Source organism: Herpailurus yagouaroundi, unplaced genomic scaffold (assembly GCF_014898765.1).
Source record: "Herpailurus yagouaroundi ecotype Mexico unplaced genomic scaffold, PumYag 203, whole genome shotgun sequence".
In the NCBI taxonomy this organism is placed as follows: domain Eukaryota; kingdom Metazoa; phylum Chordata; class Mammalia; order Carnivora; family Felidae; genus Herpailurus; species Herpailurus yagouaroundi.
The window spans coordinates 28677233-28696122 of record NW_024412434.1 but is presented as its reverse complement, the minus strand read 5'-3'; positions in this window follow the sequence as shown (position 1 = coordinate 28696122).

The window sequence follows — 18890 nt, the reverse complement described above, 5'->3', positions numbered from 1 at the left end:
TAGAATTTCTAATTGGAATTCCATTTCAGCTATTCCTGAACGGACTTCCAAACACCACAGTTGGATAACAGTAGTATAATCTCCTTCACTTCGGTTAAAGTGAGTAAGCCTACAGTAGAGTATCTTTCACTTTGTAGCATAGAGGAGATATTATAGCAGGAATGCCAACATAATGAAAAGCTATCATTTTCATGGAAAGGGAAAAATAGCTAGGATTAAGGTAGCAAACCAAGAGGAACTATCTTTGTTCATGCATTTACTCCCAATGGCAAAATTGCAAGTCTTGTAATGTAGAAAGGTTAGTTCATTATGCCTTTGGTGAAATGTGTTAAAAGGTTGGTTAATGACATGACAAGCACAAAACATAAGAGACCTTTGTTAACTCTGGAGTGCCCTCCATCAGAAGAAGTCTGGCAGTATGCTCATTAACTGTGTAGAAAGATGTTGTGGGGACAGAGCACAAGCCAGTCCTTTAAGACTTTTTGGGCACTCACTTGTCAATAAATGTCTTCATTTATTGACTGGTTGATTTTGAGATGATTTGCAATTTGTTCTTATTAAGGGACACTTATGGGATTGTTTAAAGTGTTGCCACGTTGGCAGGATATGTGCTTTTAAAGTTATGTGAATCTTTAAGTAAATGAACAAAGCTAAGTTGTAATTTCAAGTGCCAGGGATCACAGCTGGTTTTCTGTTTGGAACCCTTCATCATCCTGGCTGAGTGAGGCTAATGAGAAAATACCTTTTCCTTCCATGGCCTCTGCCTTCTTGGGAGGAAATCTGGGGCAGAAGGTGGAGCTTTATCTCTAGGTCAACAGCTACCAAGGTTGACCCCAAACAACTTCGTAATCCAGGACTTTAAGGAGCAGTGGTGTTTGGAAATGCATAGGGGCATTTTTGGATTTTAAATTGAACCCCCCTCCCCCACCCCCCCCCGGCTCCGGGTGGTGGTAGTGGTTGGTAATCATTGGCATTTAGTCCTTGGGGAGCGGGGGGAGGGACGCAAAGTGTCTTACAGCTCCAACCAGCAAATAATAGTCCTTCCTCTAATGCCAGTATTTCTTTTGAGAAACACTGCAGACTTACTAGAGGCACTTTGATCTTTGGGTTTTATAGAAAACCCAAAGGGTTTTTAGGCAGAAAGTAATTTTTATTTTAGCCTCTAGCTTATAATGAGAGCAGAGTCTGGTGTTCAAAGCCCAACTCCATTCTCTAGCAGTGATGTAACCTTGGCCTGGTTACTTAGCCTTTCTGTTCTTTAAATTTCCCATCAGTTAAGTGAGCATAACTGCTTAGTACCTACTTCATGTATTTATAAAGATTAAATTAATGCATTTGAAGCATGTAGAAAGTTCTCTGCCATGTAATAAGTACTCAAACGTTAGCTATGATTACTTTCCTCTTGGGAAAACTTGGCTATTGCCTGGCAGTTATGGCACAAACTTCACTCTGACTTGGGGAATCCCCAAGAATCTGACATTATTTACAGTGAGACAAATTCCTATGATGCCGAGTCACTTCACAAAGACAGAAGGGATCATTAGAAGACATGGGAGCATCATGATCCGATATAAATGACTTCTCGACATTTTCCAGGGATGGGAGAATGCCCAGTCCTTAGACAAAATCCTGTTTTGTAAATAAAGTTGTATTAGTACACACATTTGTGTCCATACTGGCTGTGGCTGTTTTTGTACAGAGGTTTGAGCAGCTGCAGTGAGACTGTATGGCCTGCAAAGCCTAAAATGTTTACTGTCTAGTCCTTTACAGAAAAAGTTTGTTGACTTCTGGTTTAGCGTATAATTTACCTTATGATGTGGCTACTTATCACTGTAACCCAGTGGACATTTATTAACATAGCTCAAAAAGATAAAGGGTTTCTTTAATTTTTTAAAATGTTTTATTTATCTTTGAGAGAGAGAGTGAGAGACAGAGTGTGAGTGGGGGAAGGGCAGAGAGAGAGGGGGACACAGAATCTGAAGCAGGCTCCAGGCTCTGAGTTGTCAGCACAGCGCCTGACGTGGAGCTCTAACTCATGAGCTGTGAGATCATGACCTGAGCCGAAGTCGATGCTTAACTGACTGAGCCACCCAGGTGCCCCAAAGATAAAGGGTTTCTATATTAATTATGATACTGGTTATAATACCTAGAATGTGTTTGCCTACCATGATGAGACATGGTTCTAAGTATGTTAGAGGTATTAACCCTTTTAAATGAGCACTTATGACAGTGTCTGGTATCTTAGTATGTTCCTCAAGTTTATTCAGTTAGTAATTGGCAAAAACCAGCTTATAAACACAGGCAATAGCTGGATGTTGAGGAGAAGCTTTTAAATGTGATAAATTGATGGTAAGAAAAACGTAGGAAGCCGTATTTAGGCAAAGGGGAATTTAGTTATCTTAGAATTTGGTTTAAGATGTAAAAGAAATTCATTATACTAAAATAACTTTATAAATGGAATAAAAAATTAAGTGGGAGTTTCAAAAGTGAAATTTAAGGTGATTTTAAATTAAATTTGTGATGGTAAGTATGTAAGAATGGACAAGAAAACGTGTTTGAAATAGAACAATTGCCTTGCAAGGTATCAAAACAGTTGTTGGTAGAAGACTAAACAGCTCAATAGATAATAACGGGGAGTACTCAAAGATGTCTATGGCAAAATGATACACGACAAAGATAAAATCTTAAGTCAGTGGGGAAAGGATACATTATCCAGTCAGTAAGCAGTATTGAGTCAGTTGGTTATCCATTTGAAAAAATCAATAAAATTACAGCCCTGCCTCACACCATATATTAAATAAAATCCTAATTGATTAGATCAGAACATCCTAACCACGTCTCTGCACACTGGTAGAATGTAAGTGGATAACAAGTGGCTTGAGTTACTGATTCCTTCAACAGTTAGGGAAGCTAGGCCTAACTGATACTGTTAGGAGTCCTAGGTTTGTTGCTATCTTCTGCAGCCATTCATGAGTGCAGTTGCTCATGTACCCTAGTTTTCTGTACAAATATTTTAATTTTCTATGTGTTTTCACAACTCTAAAGCGGTTAGGCTTGCATAAAAAAATAAATACAAATGAACTATAAATATTAAAACTTCCCATCAGTGTCACCAATAAGAAAATGACTTCTCTTGCATTCCTTAGGCCCTCCATAATCAGGCTAAATATTTTTAATCCTAGGTAGATTTGGATATGAGAATATCAAAGATTCTCTCTCTCTCTCTCTCTGACACACACACACACACACACACACACACACACACACACCACATGATTAAGAAAAATGGTGGGGCGCCTGGGTGGCTCAGTCGGTTAAGCGTCCGACTTCAGCCAGGTCACGATCTCGCGGTCCGTGAGTTCGAGCCCCGCGTCAGGGCTGATGGCTCAGAGCCTGGAGCCTGTTTCCGATTCTGTGTCTCCCTCTCTCTCTGCCCCTCCCCCGTTCATGCTCTGTCTCTCTCTGTCCCCAAAATAAATAAAAGTTGAAAAAAAAAATTAAAAAAAAAAAAAAGAAAAATGTTGAACATTCCACTTTGGGCCAAGATGGAGTAGCAGGGACTGGATTTACCTACTTGCCTGAAATAACTAAAAAACAACAAAATAAATGAAATAACAGCTCTCAAGTCATTGAGCATCACATAAGAAAGGACAGTGATCTCCAAGAGACAGGAAACAAATGAGCTGAACATTAGCATGGTGTCAGCTGATTCAAGTTGTTAGAAGGGGAACCAAGGCAGACTCTGGCAATTTCCTTGAGTTGAGCTGATGGAACCAGGAGTCCAGAGAATCTAAGGCAACTAGAGTTCACAGGACAGTGCAACAGAAAGGTGGGGACAATTCAGAGAGAGAACCAAGACCTGTAGGGGGCCCCACTCCAGTGTTTGCACATGCATAGGAGGAAACTGCCCATGGCTGGTGGAGAAACTACCAGAAAGGACTAGAGAGACGAGTGCCCAGAGCTCACAAAGGGCCAGAGATTGTGCCTGTTTCCAACAGCCAGAGTATAAAACCTCTTCTTCCACAGGCAGTGGCTGTAGTACAAAGAAGGATCTTGCCTCAGTAGTGCAGAAAAACTGAACATTTTTCTGGTCTTTTCTATCAGAGCTCAAAGCAAGATCTGAAGGGAGCAAGCAGTTTTGAAGTAACTTTATGACATCACAGAAAAAAGCCCAAAAATAGTTTTAGAGGTACAAACGTATCCAGTAACCAAAAAGAAAATTTGCCATATCTGACATCCATTCAAAAGACTACCAGGCAGGTGCTGGGAAAACTGGACAGTGACATGCAGAAGAGTGAACCTGGACCACTTTCTTACACCATACACAAAAACAAACTCAAAATTGATGAAAGATCTCAATGTGAGACAGAAAGCCATCAAAATCCTTGAGGAGAAAGCAGGCAAAAACCTCTTTGATTTTGCTCATAGCAATTTCTTACTCAATACGTCTCTGGAGGCAAGGGAAACAAAAGCAGAATGAACTACTGGGACCTCATCAAAATAATAAGCTTCTGCACAGTGAAGGAAACAATCAGCAAAACTAAAAGGCATCCGACAGAATGGGAGAAGATATTTGCAAATGATATATCAGATAAAGGGTTAGTATCCAAAATCTACAAAGAACTTATCAAACTCAACACCCAAAAAACAAATAATCCAGTGAAGAAATGGGCAGAAGACACAAATAGACACTTCTCTAAAGAAGACATCCAGATGGCCAACCAACACATGAAAAAATGCTCAACATCACTCATCATCAGGGAAATACAAATCAAAACCACAATGAGATACCACCTTATACCTGTCAGAATGGCTAACATTAACAACTCAGGCAACAACAAATGTTGGTGAGGATGCAGAGAAAGAGGATCTCTTTTGCGTTGTTGGTGGGAATGCAAGCTGGTGCAGCCACAAAAAAAAATTTTTGTGGAGGTTCCACAAAAAATTAAAAATAGAACTACCCTATGGCCCAGCAATTACACTACTAGGCATTTATCCAAGGGATACAAGTGTGCTGTTTTGAAGGGACATATGCACCCCCATGTTTATAGCAGCACTATCAACAATAGCCATAGTATGGAAAGAGCCCAAATGTCCATCGATGGATGAATGGATAAAGAAGATGTGGTATATATATACAATGGAGTGTTACTCGGCAATCAAAAGGAATGAAGTCCTGCCATTTGCAACTACGTGGATGGAATTGGAGGGTATTATGCTAAGTGAAATTAGTCAGAGACAAAGACAAAAATCATATGACTTCACTCCTATGAGGACTTTAAGAGACAAAACAGATGAACATAAGGGAAGGGAAACAAAAATAATATAAAAACAGGGAGGGGGACAAAACAGAAGAGACTCATAAATATGGAGAACAAACAGGGTTGCTGGAGGTGTTGTGTGTGTAGGGATGGGCTAAATGGGTAAGGGGCATTAAGGAATCTACTGAAATCACTGTTGCACTATATGCTAACTAATTTGGATGTAAATTTTAAAAAATAAAAAAGTTAAATCAGGAAATAAAAAAATAAAAAATAAAAGAAAAAAATTGCAGTCTAAAAAAGATTTATTACAAACTGTGCCTTAAAGGTAAAAGATTTCAGATGCCATTACCAATCCCCGAAGTCATTTAGTCACCAGTATGAGCTGTAATGGATTATTGGTCTCATAGACTATAAAGGCTCTCAAAGATCTATCATAGGCTATTGGGGTAATATGGAGACTGAACATGCATACTTATTTGTCTATTGTCTGCCTTCATTCTCATGTATAATTCCTCCTTCTGGAGTTAATGGGAGTTAGTGCCTGCTTCCAAGGGGAAAGAAATACTTTTTTAGGTTTCATGCTCCAAATCCCAATGAAATAATAGCTCAGAGAATAAAGCCTCTGAATGTTTAAAAAAAAAAAAAAAAAGACTACCAGGCAGAAGATAACACAAAGAAATGGAAAGGCATTCCAAGCCCATGGACTAGATGAGACAGTATTGTTAATATGTCTATACTACTCAAAGCAGTCTACACATTCAATGCAATCCCTATCAAAATACCAACAGTATTTTTCACAGGACTAGAATAAACAATCCCCAAATTTGCATGGAACCACAAAAGACCCCAAATAGCCAAAGTAACTTTGAAAGAAAAAAGCAGAGCTAGAGGCATCACATTTCTGGACCTCAAGTTATATTACAAAGCTGTAGTGATCAAAACAGTATGATACTGGTACAAAAACAGATACATAAATAATAGAACAGAAAACACAGAAATGAACACACAATTTTTTTGTCAATTAATTTTCAACAAAGGAGAAAAGAATATCCAATGGGAAAAAGATAGTCTCTTCAACAAATGGTGTTGGGAAAACTGCACAGCAACATGAAAAGCATGAAGTTGGACCACTTTCTTACACCACACACAAAAATAAACCCCAAATGGATTAAAGATCTAAATTTGAGGACTGAAACCATAAAAATCCTAGAGGTGAATAGGCAGTAACCTCTTTGACGTCAGCCACAGCAACTTGTTTCTAGATATGTCTTCTGAAGCAAGGGAAACAAAAGCAAAAATTAACTATTGGGATTTCATCAAGGTAAAAAACTTCTGCACAGCAAAGGAAATAATCAACAAAACTAAAAGAAAACCTATGAAAGGAGAGAATATATTTGAACTGATGTACCTGATAAAGAGCATCCAAAATATATTAAGAACTTATAAAACTCAACACCCCAAAATGAATAATCCAATTAAAAAATGTGCAGTAGTCATGAATAGACTTTTTTTTTTTCCAAAAAAGACATACAGATGGCCAGCAGACACATGAAAAGATGCTCAATATCATGGATCATCAGAGAAATAAAAATCAAAACCACAATGAGATATCACCTTATACCTGTCAGAATGTCCAGAGAAATACAAATCAAAACCACAATGAGATGTCATCTCATACCTGTCAGAATATCTAAAATCAACAACACAAGAAACAAGTGTTGGCAAGGATGTGGAAAAAGGGGAACCTTCTTGCACCGTTGGTGGGAATGCAAACTGGTGTAACCACTCCAGAAAACAGTATGGCAGTATGGAGGTTCCTCAAAAAAATTAAAAATAGAACTACCTAATGATCCAGCAATTGCAGTACTAGGCATTTACCTAAAGAATACAAAAAAATATTAATATAAGGGGATACATGCACCCCTATGTTTATAACAGCATTATCTACAATTACAAATTATGGAAACAGCCTGTGTCCATCGACTGGTATATACACACAATGGAATATTACTCAGCCATAAAAAATGAAATCTTGTCATTTGTAATGACATGGATGGATGTAGAAAGTATTGTGCTAAGTAAAATAAGACTCTTAACTATGAGAATAAACTGCTGGTCACCAGAGGGGAGGTAGGTGGGGGAATGGGTGAAATGGGTGATGGGGATTAAGGAAGGTACCAGTCGATGAGCCCCAGTTGATGTATGGAAGTGTTCAGTCACTATATTATACACCTGAAACCAGTCTTACACTGTATGTTAACTAACTAGAATTCAAATAAAAACTTTATTTTATTTTATTTTTTATTTTTTAAAATTTGCATCCAAATTAGCTAGCATCTAGTGCAACAGTGATTTCAGGAGTAGATTCCTTGGTGCCCCTGACCCATGTAGCCCATCCCCCTTCCACACCCCCTCCAGTAACCCTCAGTTTGTTCTCCATATTTATGAGTCTCTTCTGTTTTGTCCCCCTCCCTGTTTTTATATTATTTTTGTTTCCCTTCCCTTATGTTCATCTATTTTGTCTCTTAAAGTCCTCATAGGAGTGAAGTCATATGATTTTTGTCTTTGTCTCTGACTGACTACTTTCACTTAGCATAATACCCTCCAGTTCCATCCACGTAGTTGCAAATGGCAGGATTTCATTCTTTTTGATTGCCGAGTAACACTCCATTGTATATATATACCACATCTTCTTTATCCCTTCATCCATCGATGGACATTTGGGCTCTTTCCATACTTTGGCTATTGTTGATAGTGCTGCTATAAACATGGGGGTGCATGTGTCTCTTTGAAACAGCACACCTGTATCCCTTGGATAAATGCCTAGTAGTGCAATTGCTGGGTCATAGGGTAGTTCTATTTTTAGTTTTTTGAGAAACCTCCATACTGTTTTCCAGAGTGGCTGCACCAGCTTGCATTCTCACAAATAAAAACTTCTTAAAAAGACTGCCAGACATGAAAGGACATTGTAAAATAAATCCCCTAATAAAGGAGGTGAAAAATCAATTAATCAGAACTTACCCAGAAATGGCACAAATAATAAAGTTAATAGTCAAGGGCATTGAATGTGTTATTATAACTGTATTTATAAGTTCAAAAAGCAGCAGAAATATTGAGCATGTTAGTATTGACCTGGACGGTATTTAAAAAAACAACCTTCTAGAGGTGAAGACTGCAGTGTCTGAGATCAACGAGGCACTGATTAGATACTGCAGAAGAAAAGATTTGTAAACCTGAAGGTGTAGAAGTAGGAAACATCCAAGATAAAACCCAGAGAGAACAGTGACTCTCATCCCCCCACGAAAACAACAGAACATTGATGAGCTGTGGGAAAAACCTCAGATGGTCAAATATATATGCAGTTGCAGTTCCCAGAGGGAGGAAGAGAAAGGAAAAATATTTAAAGAAATAATGACCCCTAATTTTCCAAATATGATAAAAACTTTAAACCAGCAGATCCAATAAAGTCAGTGAGTCCCAAACACAAGAAACATGAAGAAAACTACATCAGGCATATCATAATCTAAAAACAGTAACAAAGAGAAAATTAACTTAAACCCAAAGGGGAAAAATACACACACATACATACATGAATATGTACACACACAAAATTGGGAAATCTTGGCTCATTGACAAACTCCAGCTTAAGAACTCCCTAGTTTAGATCAGGAGGGTGAAGGCATGAAGACAAACTCATGGTTGGGGAGAGGTAACGATCATACTGAAACCCAGTGGTTAAAGTTTGGTTACCACCATCCACAAAATTCCATTTATGTTGAGAATCCAGAGAGCGTATATTTCCATGTGTGGTTCTGGGATTGGTGGGCTCAGTGTATGGATGGAGCTCCATTGTTGGCAATCTTCCCCCCCCCCCCCCAAGTTTTTATTTAAATTCCAGTTAGTTAATATATAGTGTAATGTTAGTTTCAGGAATAGATATTAGTGATTCATCACTTAAAACACCTAGTGCTCATCACAAGTGCGATCATTAATATTCATCACCCATTTACCCATCTCCCCACCCCCCTCCACTCTGGTGACCAGAAGTTTGTTCTCTATAGTTCAGAGTCTGTTTTATAGTGGGTCTCTCTCTTTCCCCCTCCCCCCCCATATTCATTTGTTTTGTTTCTTAAATTCCACATGAGTGAAATCATGGTATTTTGGCTTTCTCTGACCTATTCACTAAGCATAATATTCTCTCCATCCATGTCGTTGCAGTTGGTCAGATTTCATTCTTCTTTTAGGGCTGAGTAGTATTCCATTGTGTATATCTCTGCCACATCTTCTTTATCCATTCATCAGCCGAGGGATACCTGGGCTGTTTCCATTATTTGGCTATTGTAGATAATGCTTCAATGAACATGAAGGTGCAAGTATCCCTTTGAGTTAGTATTTTTATTTTCTTTGGGTAAATACTGAGTAGTGCAATTGCTGGATCACAGGGGAGTTCTGTTTTTAACTTTTTTTGAGGAACTGCCATACTGTTCTCCAGAGTGGGGCAGTTGGCTCTAATGGTTTTTTTGCCTTCTGAAAAAGGGTTGGGCCAGTACCTCCTCAGGGAGTCAAATATTCACAGTGACAAAGCAGTTAGGATTCTTCTTATGGTTGAGCAGGCATAATGAGTGCAAAATACAAAAGCACAGGCTTTTGTGCTGACAGGCTGACAGCAGCGAGCCCTGCGTGGGGCTCGAACTCGTTAACCGCGAGATCATGACCTGAGCCAAAGTCGGATGCTCAACTGACTGATCCACCCAGGTGTCCCCAAAAGACTATTATTTTTATTTCACTCTGAAATTCAGCCATTTTAGGACCAAACTTGGCTAGTAGGATCAACTTTCCTCTCGATAAATTCTTCATCACAAATACTAATGGTGTAATTTATTCTTGGAGGAAATACAATTTTAGGACACTAGAGGTCTCTGCCTTACCATATCACAAAGACCTCTAAGAGGAAAACCTTAAAAGCACAATTTCCATGGCAACAATGAGTGGGTGTCTTGTGGGAGAGGTTAAAGGGGAGGGGATCGAAGAGAGAGAAATCTTTGTGACCAAGAGGGACCGTTCAAAATGGGTAGTTTCTAGTTTCTCTTGGGTGGATGTCATCTGTTGGTGTTTTGAAATACTGACTGAAATTTGAGTAGGCTTCGTTGGACTTAGATTTTCCACTTGTTTTTCAGATTTCTATCTTTGGTTGGACACCCAGAGCTTCTTAAAGCCTGAAGCACTGGAAAAAAACAATAACCACATGGTCATTACAATAAGTGTTGCAGAGAAATACTCTTTCCCTTTAGATTTAAGCTGACTTCTTCTAAATAACAACATCTTTGTTGTAAAATCAATTCCATGCTGCCATTTGCATTTTAAAGTACCACCTGTGAATTCAGAGGACTTTTGCATTTGTTAAAAAGAAAGGAAAAGATCGTATCTAAAATATGTGAGGCAGACTCGGTCTTTGAGTATGAACAATTTTTTTTTAAAAAATTTTTTTCAACGTTTATTTATTTTTGGGACAGAGAGAGACAGAGCATGAACGGGGGAGGGGCAGAGAGAGAGGGAGACAGAATCGGAAACAGGCTCCAGGCTCTGAGCCATCAGCCCAGAGCCCGACGCGGGGCTCGAACTCACGGACCGCGAGATCGTGACCTGGCTGAAGTCGGACGCTTAACCGACTGCGCCACCCAGGCGCCCCTGAGTATGAACAATTTTTTGATTGGTGAGATTTCTTGGTATTTGTGTCTTGCCAGAGGACACTGATGAACTAAGAACCCACAGGAATGCTTAGAACACGGTCTGGTGTAAATCCCCACGTACTCCTTCCTGGGAGAGTCCAGTGTGGGCCCCTTCTGACTTCCCCAAAGACACAGGAAGCAAAGCGAAGCCTGGTTCCTTCTTGTTGTCATCCCTGCCCTTTCTCTCCAGCTGTGGTGGGCTGCTGCAGTACGGGGGGCAGGAAACCTGTCTGCTGTTCCCTTCAGGACTCTTCCCAGCCCTCTCCCCACTGTGGGCACTCAATTCAGGAGCTGTCAGTGCCCCTCCCAATCTAAACTCTGATGGCTGCTTACAAAATTATAGAGGTTAGAGGGGGACTTGATTGATTCCATTATAACCAGAATCTAATGCTTGAAAACCCTGTAAATGCTTCTGACAATGTGGTTATATATTCTATGTTTGATTAGTCACAGCTCCAGGGAACTTTCTCTTTCCCAGGGAGTCAGTATGTATGTCTTATCTATTTGTCTATCATCTGTCAGTATCTGTATCTATATCTAATCTATCAATCCAACCATCCATCCATCAGCTATCTATCTATCATCTATCAATCCAACTATCTATGTATCTATCATCCATCCATCCATCCGCTGTCTTCTATCACATGTTTATTGCCTTTCTGCCTGCCTGCCTGCCTGTCTGTCTATCTGTCTGTCTGTCTGTCTATCTGAATACCTACCCACCTATCTATCATCACCTGTCTCTCCCTTTACCTATGTAGATGTGTGTGTTCAAAGTAGTGAGTGCACATAATTTAAACACTCTTTAGCTGTTTCTCCTTAATATATCTCAAGTAGATTTGTGTATTGCCCTTCTGTGATTTGTAAATGTTGAGATTATCTTTTGTTGTCCTGATAATAAAGATGAGAATTTATTTCACCTACTCCTCCTATGCTTGCCCTTCACTTTTCCACTAATCTCCCATTTTGGTTATAACTCTCAGTTTGATTAACTTTGAATTTACATAGTTATTGGCATGTGACTGTTATTCACAGTGGATCTATTTAATGTATTGTCATTATAAATTATTTTATGCAGAATTAATAACTACTTCGTATTAATAAGTTTGGTTTTTCTATGTATCTATCACTCATTTACCTTTAAATCTCTGAGAGAACTGAAGTCTCTTTTTCATGCACTTACACCCACCATATTCTCTTCTCTGTGTTGAGTTGATTTCCCCTCAGGGTGAGCCTTCTTGTAACCTCTGTTGCTTGCTATAGTCTGAACTGGTTTCCCTCTAGGGCCGTACCACAGTGTAGCGACTGTGTCACATTTCATAACTGGGAATTCAGGCCCTTAGTTATAGTTGATCTCATTTTCACTTGTGCCAGTGTTCTGTCTTCTCTAAATGAAATAAGTGTAGTCTCTCCTTCACATACCCGTGGCCTTCAAGTATTTGTCCATGGGACCATAGCTTCTCTTTTCCTTCTATCTTCTCTTCTCTAAGCCCACCACCTCCAGGTCTTTCGACTGTTCTGGTGTGACATAATTCGGTTTCCCTTTGTCTTCTGGATAATCCCCCTCCATGAGCTGTGTTCTTTGAGGTCCCTTTTAGAATGTGTCACCTCAACTCTTGACATGGCCTGATAATTTCAGAACATGGCACCGTTGTTTCTGGATTCTCTACTTTTAACCCGCTACCGGGTCTGTTCTGGGGGAGTGGAGGCCTTGGCATCCAAGGTTGGAACAGAATAAATCTTCCCGACAGAAAGAACACAGTATACTGTAGTAGAGTATTCATCAAATTGGGACATTATCAGTTATCTGAAGGATCTCACTACACATTTGAAACTTGTGTGGGGCGCCTGGGTGGCGCAGTCAGTTAAGGGACTTCAGCCAGGTCACGATCTCGCGGTCTGTGAGTTTGAGCCCCGTGTCAGGCTCTGGGCTGATAGCTCAGAGCCTGGAGCCTGTTTCCGATTCTGTGTCTCCCTCTCTCTCTGCTCCTCCCCCGTTCATGCTCTGTCTCTCTCTGTCCCAAAAATAAATAAACGTTGAAAAAAAAATTAAAAAAAAAAAAAAAAGAAACTTGTGTATATACACACATGTATGTATGTTATTTTGGTTTCATATATGTATACACACATACATTTTTTATTAATGTACATTATGGACCATACAAGTGACTGCCTTATAACCAGGTTCCCTCATGAGGTTTCAGGTCTGTGCTGTCAGTATGGTAGCTACTAGACGCATATGACTGTTTAAAATTAAGTTGTTAAACTTGGAGAGCCTGGGTGGCTCAGGTGGTTAAATGTTCCACTTTGGCTCACTCAGGTCATGATCTCACAGCTCATGGGCTCAAGCCCTGCGTTGGACTCGGAGCCTGGAGTCTGCTTTGGATTGTGTGTCTCCCCCTTTCTCTGCCCCTCCCCCGTTCTCTCTCTCTCTCTCTCACATGCACACATACACACACACCCTTTCTCTCAAAAAGAAACATTAAAATGTTTTTAGATAAAATAAAATCAGATTATTGAAAATTTAAAAATTTAATTCATTGACTTGGTCTAAGCCACATTACAAGCAATAGCCACGTGTGGCTGTTGGTTACCATTTTGTGCAGCACAGACCTAGTACCTTTCTGTCATTGCAGAAAATTCTATCAGATAGTGTTGGAACCCAGAGCTGGTGGTGCATCACAACTGTGTTGGCACCAATGGAATTACTTTGTCACGTGCTGTAAGAAAAGAGCTGAGGTGCGCTTTAGCGTTTGCGACAACAGAAGATCAAATACCAAGACAAGTAGCTGATTCTTCTTTGATAGTTCAACAGAGCAAAGCAGTGGATGGACTGAGTCATCACACAGTGCATGGTCCTCTAGGCCAAAGCCAAACGAATTTATACGGTGGTAGGACACATTTATACTGAGAGCGGTGGTCTGGGTTCGGCTTCCGATGCCATCAGCACGTTAAATTAGTATTTGTTCATTTCAGTGTTGTTACTTTTGTAGTTCTATTTGTCTCAACTTCTGCAAACTGTAGCCTTATGCTGCTTATATAGCTGCGTAAGAGCAATAAGGTAGAGTTTACATATATATATATATACATATACACACACATACGCATACACATACACATACATAATTTTATTTATTTATTTATTTATTTATTTCCTATTAAAGTTTGATCCCCTCCTTTGGTGGTCAGATAGAATTGTTTTTCCTCTCAAAGGGATCTCTGAATCATTTGTTAGGATATGTCAGTGTAATAACAATGCAGACATATTAGCGGGTACTTCTACCTCAGGAGATCTTCTAAGTGCTTTGCATGCATCACTTCTCACGATGTCCCTGGATGTCCCTGTGGGGTCGGCATTGTTATTGCCCTCCTTCCAGAAAGGAAGGGACTGAGGCACATAGTGTTTAAGTGACTTGTCCACGGTTCCACATCAGGCGGTAGTAAAGCTGGGACGTGAATCAGGCAGCCTGACTACAGAACTGCTTGCTCAGCCACGATGCCGTCGTGTATCCCCTTACAGTGGTGGGAGACACAGGCATCGTAATCAAGCTTTTAAAAAATTTGTTTTTAATGGAGACTCTGAGTGAGATACCTAACCTTCCCAAATCTCAGTGTCCTTACTTATAAAATGGGGGCGGGGCGCCTGGGTGGCGCAGTCGGTTAAGCGCCCGACTTCAGCCAGGTCACGATCTCGCGGTCCGTGAGTTCGAGCCCCGCGTCGGGCTCTGGGCTGATGGCTCAGAGCCTGGAGCCTGTTTCCGATTCTGTGTCTCCCTCTCTCTCTGCCCCTCCCCCGTTCATGCTCTGTCTCTCTCTGTCCCAAAAATAAAATAAACGTTGAAAAAAAAACTTAAAAAAAAAAAAAAAAAACTTAAAAAAAAAAAATAAAATGGGGGCAATTCTGCTGTCCTCATCGGGTCATTTCGAAGAATAAGTGAAATACATAAAGCCTCTAGCACGGTGCCTGGTACTTCGCAAGAGTTCTTCCCATCTAGAAATCTTTTACTCCCCACTTGCCGTCTAGAGGCCGACCCAATACCCTCTTTATTAATGAAGGGAGTGCGTTCTAGTTAGCAGCAAAGTGATACAGAAGGCAGGTTCCTTTCCTGTCTCCCTGGTGGGATATCTCTCGATCTCCCAGAGGAAGCCCCCTGGGTGTGAGGTGCTCCCACCCTTCCAGGGGCTTCCTGACGGTGAGTCGAGAGCTACACAAAAACCACCTGCTCCATTCCCCAAATATCTTTGGACTCTTGTTTGGGCCTGCTTTCGTGTACTGTCATTTTGTGTTTTTATTTATTTGTTTGTTTGTTTATTTAAATGTTTGTTTATTTTTGAGAGAGAGAGAGAGAGGCAGAGCATGAGTGGGGGAGAGGCAGAGAGAGAGAGAGGGAGACACAGAATCTGAAGCAGGCTCCAGGCTCTGAGCCATCAGCACAGAGCCCGACGCGGGGCTTGAACTCACCGACTGTGAGATCATGACCTGAGTCGAAGTGGGACGCTTAACCGACTGAGCCACCCAGGCGCCCCTCACGTACTGTCATTTTAAAAGACAAAATGAAGGGGAGAACATCCCTGACCGGTGTCCACTGACATGGTCAGCAGAGGCCTCATGCAGGAGGTTGGAGCTTCAGCGGGGCCTTGGGTAGTAAGTTGGTTTTGGGGTTGTTTACAAGATATGGGAGGAACTTTTGGGCTGGTAGGAGGAAATGAGTCAAAGTTCTGGGACAGGAATACACATCAGGTACGTAGGGAACAATGAGTCAACCAGTTTGATACTAATAACTGTGTGGTGTATTTTGCAATCATTAATCAGAGTCACTCTCAGGACTCTTTGGGCTCCAGGCCTCTGAGGAGTCATAGAGAAACAAGGCAGTCAGGACCCCACTCGTTCCTAGCCTTCATGGAAACTGCACGGGCAGTGCTGAGAGAATGAATGCATCCAGAGACTTGGGTTTCCTCGCTTGCCTTCTGATTGGAGGGTCCTCCCGCATTTGCCAGGAGGGTTCCCTGACTGGGAGTAAACTCAGTGAGTTAGAGAGCCAGCACAGGACTGACTTGAGGGTTGCCTACAAAACTCCCCAGCGACCTGGTGGACCCCTCAGTAACTCCAGGATGTGAGAGCAACTCTAGGTGCCCCAGAATTGGTTGGTTCTTGGTCACTATTCTAGTGGTTCCCCATTACGGTGACAGACTATACTCTTTATCACCTTCGATAATTGCTTTCTACTCCTGGCTTTTGCTGTTCATCCCTTTTGATGCCTGGTAGCTTCTGTTTTGATGCCTTCTTTCTTGCTGAGCTGGTTTCTGCCTTTCCTAGAATCCCCCAAGAGAGAGAATCTAACACCAAAATTCTTACAAAGCGCTTACCGCCAGGCCTCATTAAGTAGCCCCATACATTGATAGATGATCATAGTTAGGTGCTCACCTGCAGTCTCATTTATTCATTCATTCATTCACTCATTCATTCACTCACTCATTCATTCAACGTATTGAGCATTTGCCAGGGTCATAGGATTGGTGACAAAAGGGCAGGTGACCTGTATATCCAAAATCTCTCATGAATGCTGTGGCTCCAAGAACAACATAATCTTGGATCTAGTACACGTTTGTGTGTAAGCAAACAGAACTCTTAGGGTAAAACAAAACAAAACAAAACAATTTATTATTTTTGCCTACCATCCATTCAAATCCATTCTGTGATGTTAATTATTCAGCCTTTGAAATCTTGAAGGCCCCCTGGCATTTCTGGTTATTTTCTTTTAGGTGGTTGCAAGTGTCACTCATTCACTTCTGGCCCTCCCTCAAGTCTCATCTCAGTATTTAAATGTGCAGTGCTATGGAAAAATCCACGGTTTATTTAATGTGGGTCTTCTCCCCTCCTGTAGTTCCAGTGGGCTGCATGCTGGGAGGGAGGGGGGGAAGAGACATGCAACTTCCTTAGGATTTTTCTTCCCCCCACGCATCAGTCTTGTCCTTTTCTGGCTCAACAACCCATGGTTTCTGCCCTCCTGCCCTTTCCCAGGTGGGGAGAGGGGACATAAAGAGGAAGGGGAGGAAGGAGAAGTCTTCCTTGATTTGGACTGTTGTGAATGGATTCTGGTATTTTCTGGGCCTGGTAGGTGATTAAAACCGACGGTTTCTCTCAGGGGCTTCTTGGTGAGTCTGTGCAAGACAGATGCTCTGAATACCAACATGTCCGCCTGCATGTTTTGGACACATGCAAAGGCATCTTTCCTCTGGCTGCTGGCGTCTGACTTCTTCCTTCACACTTAAGCGTTGGTGGGAAAAGCCCAGCAGAGTCGCTGCCCCAGGTGTTCTTGCTAACAGGTTCTGAGAAAAACCTGGGCAGGTGCTGTCTCTATGGCCTGCGTCTTCTATGCAGGAAGTACTCATGCCTCCTTATTTGTCAGCATGTGCAGTAAAGGTTCCATTAGAACAGCCAAACTCTCAGTCTGTACCTTCCCTAAAGAAACAATGACCTCCCTTTTTTCAATACCCTTGACTAAGGGGCTCCTGGGTGGCTTGGGATTGATTCTCTCTCCCTATCTCTCTGCCCTTCTCCTGCTCTCTCTCTCTCTCTCTCTCTCTCTCTCTCAAAATAAATCAATAAATTAAAAAAAAAATAAAGTCTTTAAAAATACCTTTGACTGGGCTCCAAGGAAAAGTTCCCATTTTTTTTTGGCAAGATTGAGTTCTAGGCAGAAGTATGATGTGGGAGAGCATTGGGGGAGGTGGTGAGGGCTAGGCTTCCATGAAACTCTCTCCTTGTGCTGATTTCCCTAGAAATGGAACAGGGAAAGCCAGGTGTGAACCTGAATCAGGTGAGTCAATTTAAGGCTCCATGTAGTAAGTTACAAGGATACAACATGATGGATAGATGCGGGAGTAAAGGAGGATCTGATGTTAAGAGATCTGGGTTCAAGTCCCCGCTCGGCAACTTTGTACATCTCTGAGTCTCAGCTTCCTCACCTATTAAATAGGTGTGTTAATAAGCAATTTCAGAGGGCTCCTGTAAGAATAGAATGAGATGTGTAAACACTTTGTATACTCTGAAATATGAAGTAAATATTGTCATTCATCCAACAAATTCATATCGGCAACATTTATTAAAAGCGAATTATGGATTAAACATTATTTTGGGGTACTGTGGAGGGGATACCAATCTGAACGTGATTATTTCTAGGAGCCAACTCTTTGTAATGTCTCCAGCTGGGGTCTGGGTGGGGGTCTCTGGGCAGGGGGTGTGTAGGGACCCAGACCAAGGGAGAGGTATACTGAGAGGGAAAGAGGGGCTGAGGCTTCCCTCAGGTCTGCAAAACACAGAATTAGTGAGTTTCTGTATGTGTGGAAAGTATTGTTCATCGACCTTTGCAGACCTCAGCCTTTTGATTCAGATTAGAACCAGGAAATGTTCAAGCTAGAGGGGATCATAGATATCATCTTCGCTGACCCCTTATTTTGAGGCCCCGGGAGATTAAATGACTTGTTCAAGGTTTCACAGTGAGTGAGAAGCAGAGCTGTTTCAGAACAAATGACCCAGACGTTTCGGAACCTCAGTCCATGGCCTTTCACTCCTCACTTCCCTTGTCCACTTTCTTCCTCCTGCGAGTAGGAACGTTTGGTAAACATCTGTGAGCATTTTCTTCTGGAGCAAAGGAAAGAGAAGTATTGATTTTCTGTATAAATAAGAGAATTGTGGTATTCTGTGATATTAATAGCACTTTTGGAACAAAGGACCCAAACACTGGGTGCTTCTGAAGATAGCTACCTGTTTTCACCTCATTAGATGGAGTTCTCAGGCTTCATTTCAGCAGAATGTCTATTTTTTTAAAATGCGATAATAGCCTCAATATAGTCATGATAATTTCACAGCTCACCTGTCAGACTATCAGCTTGC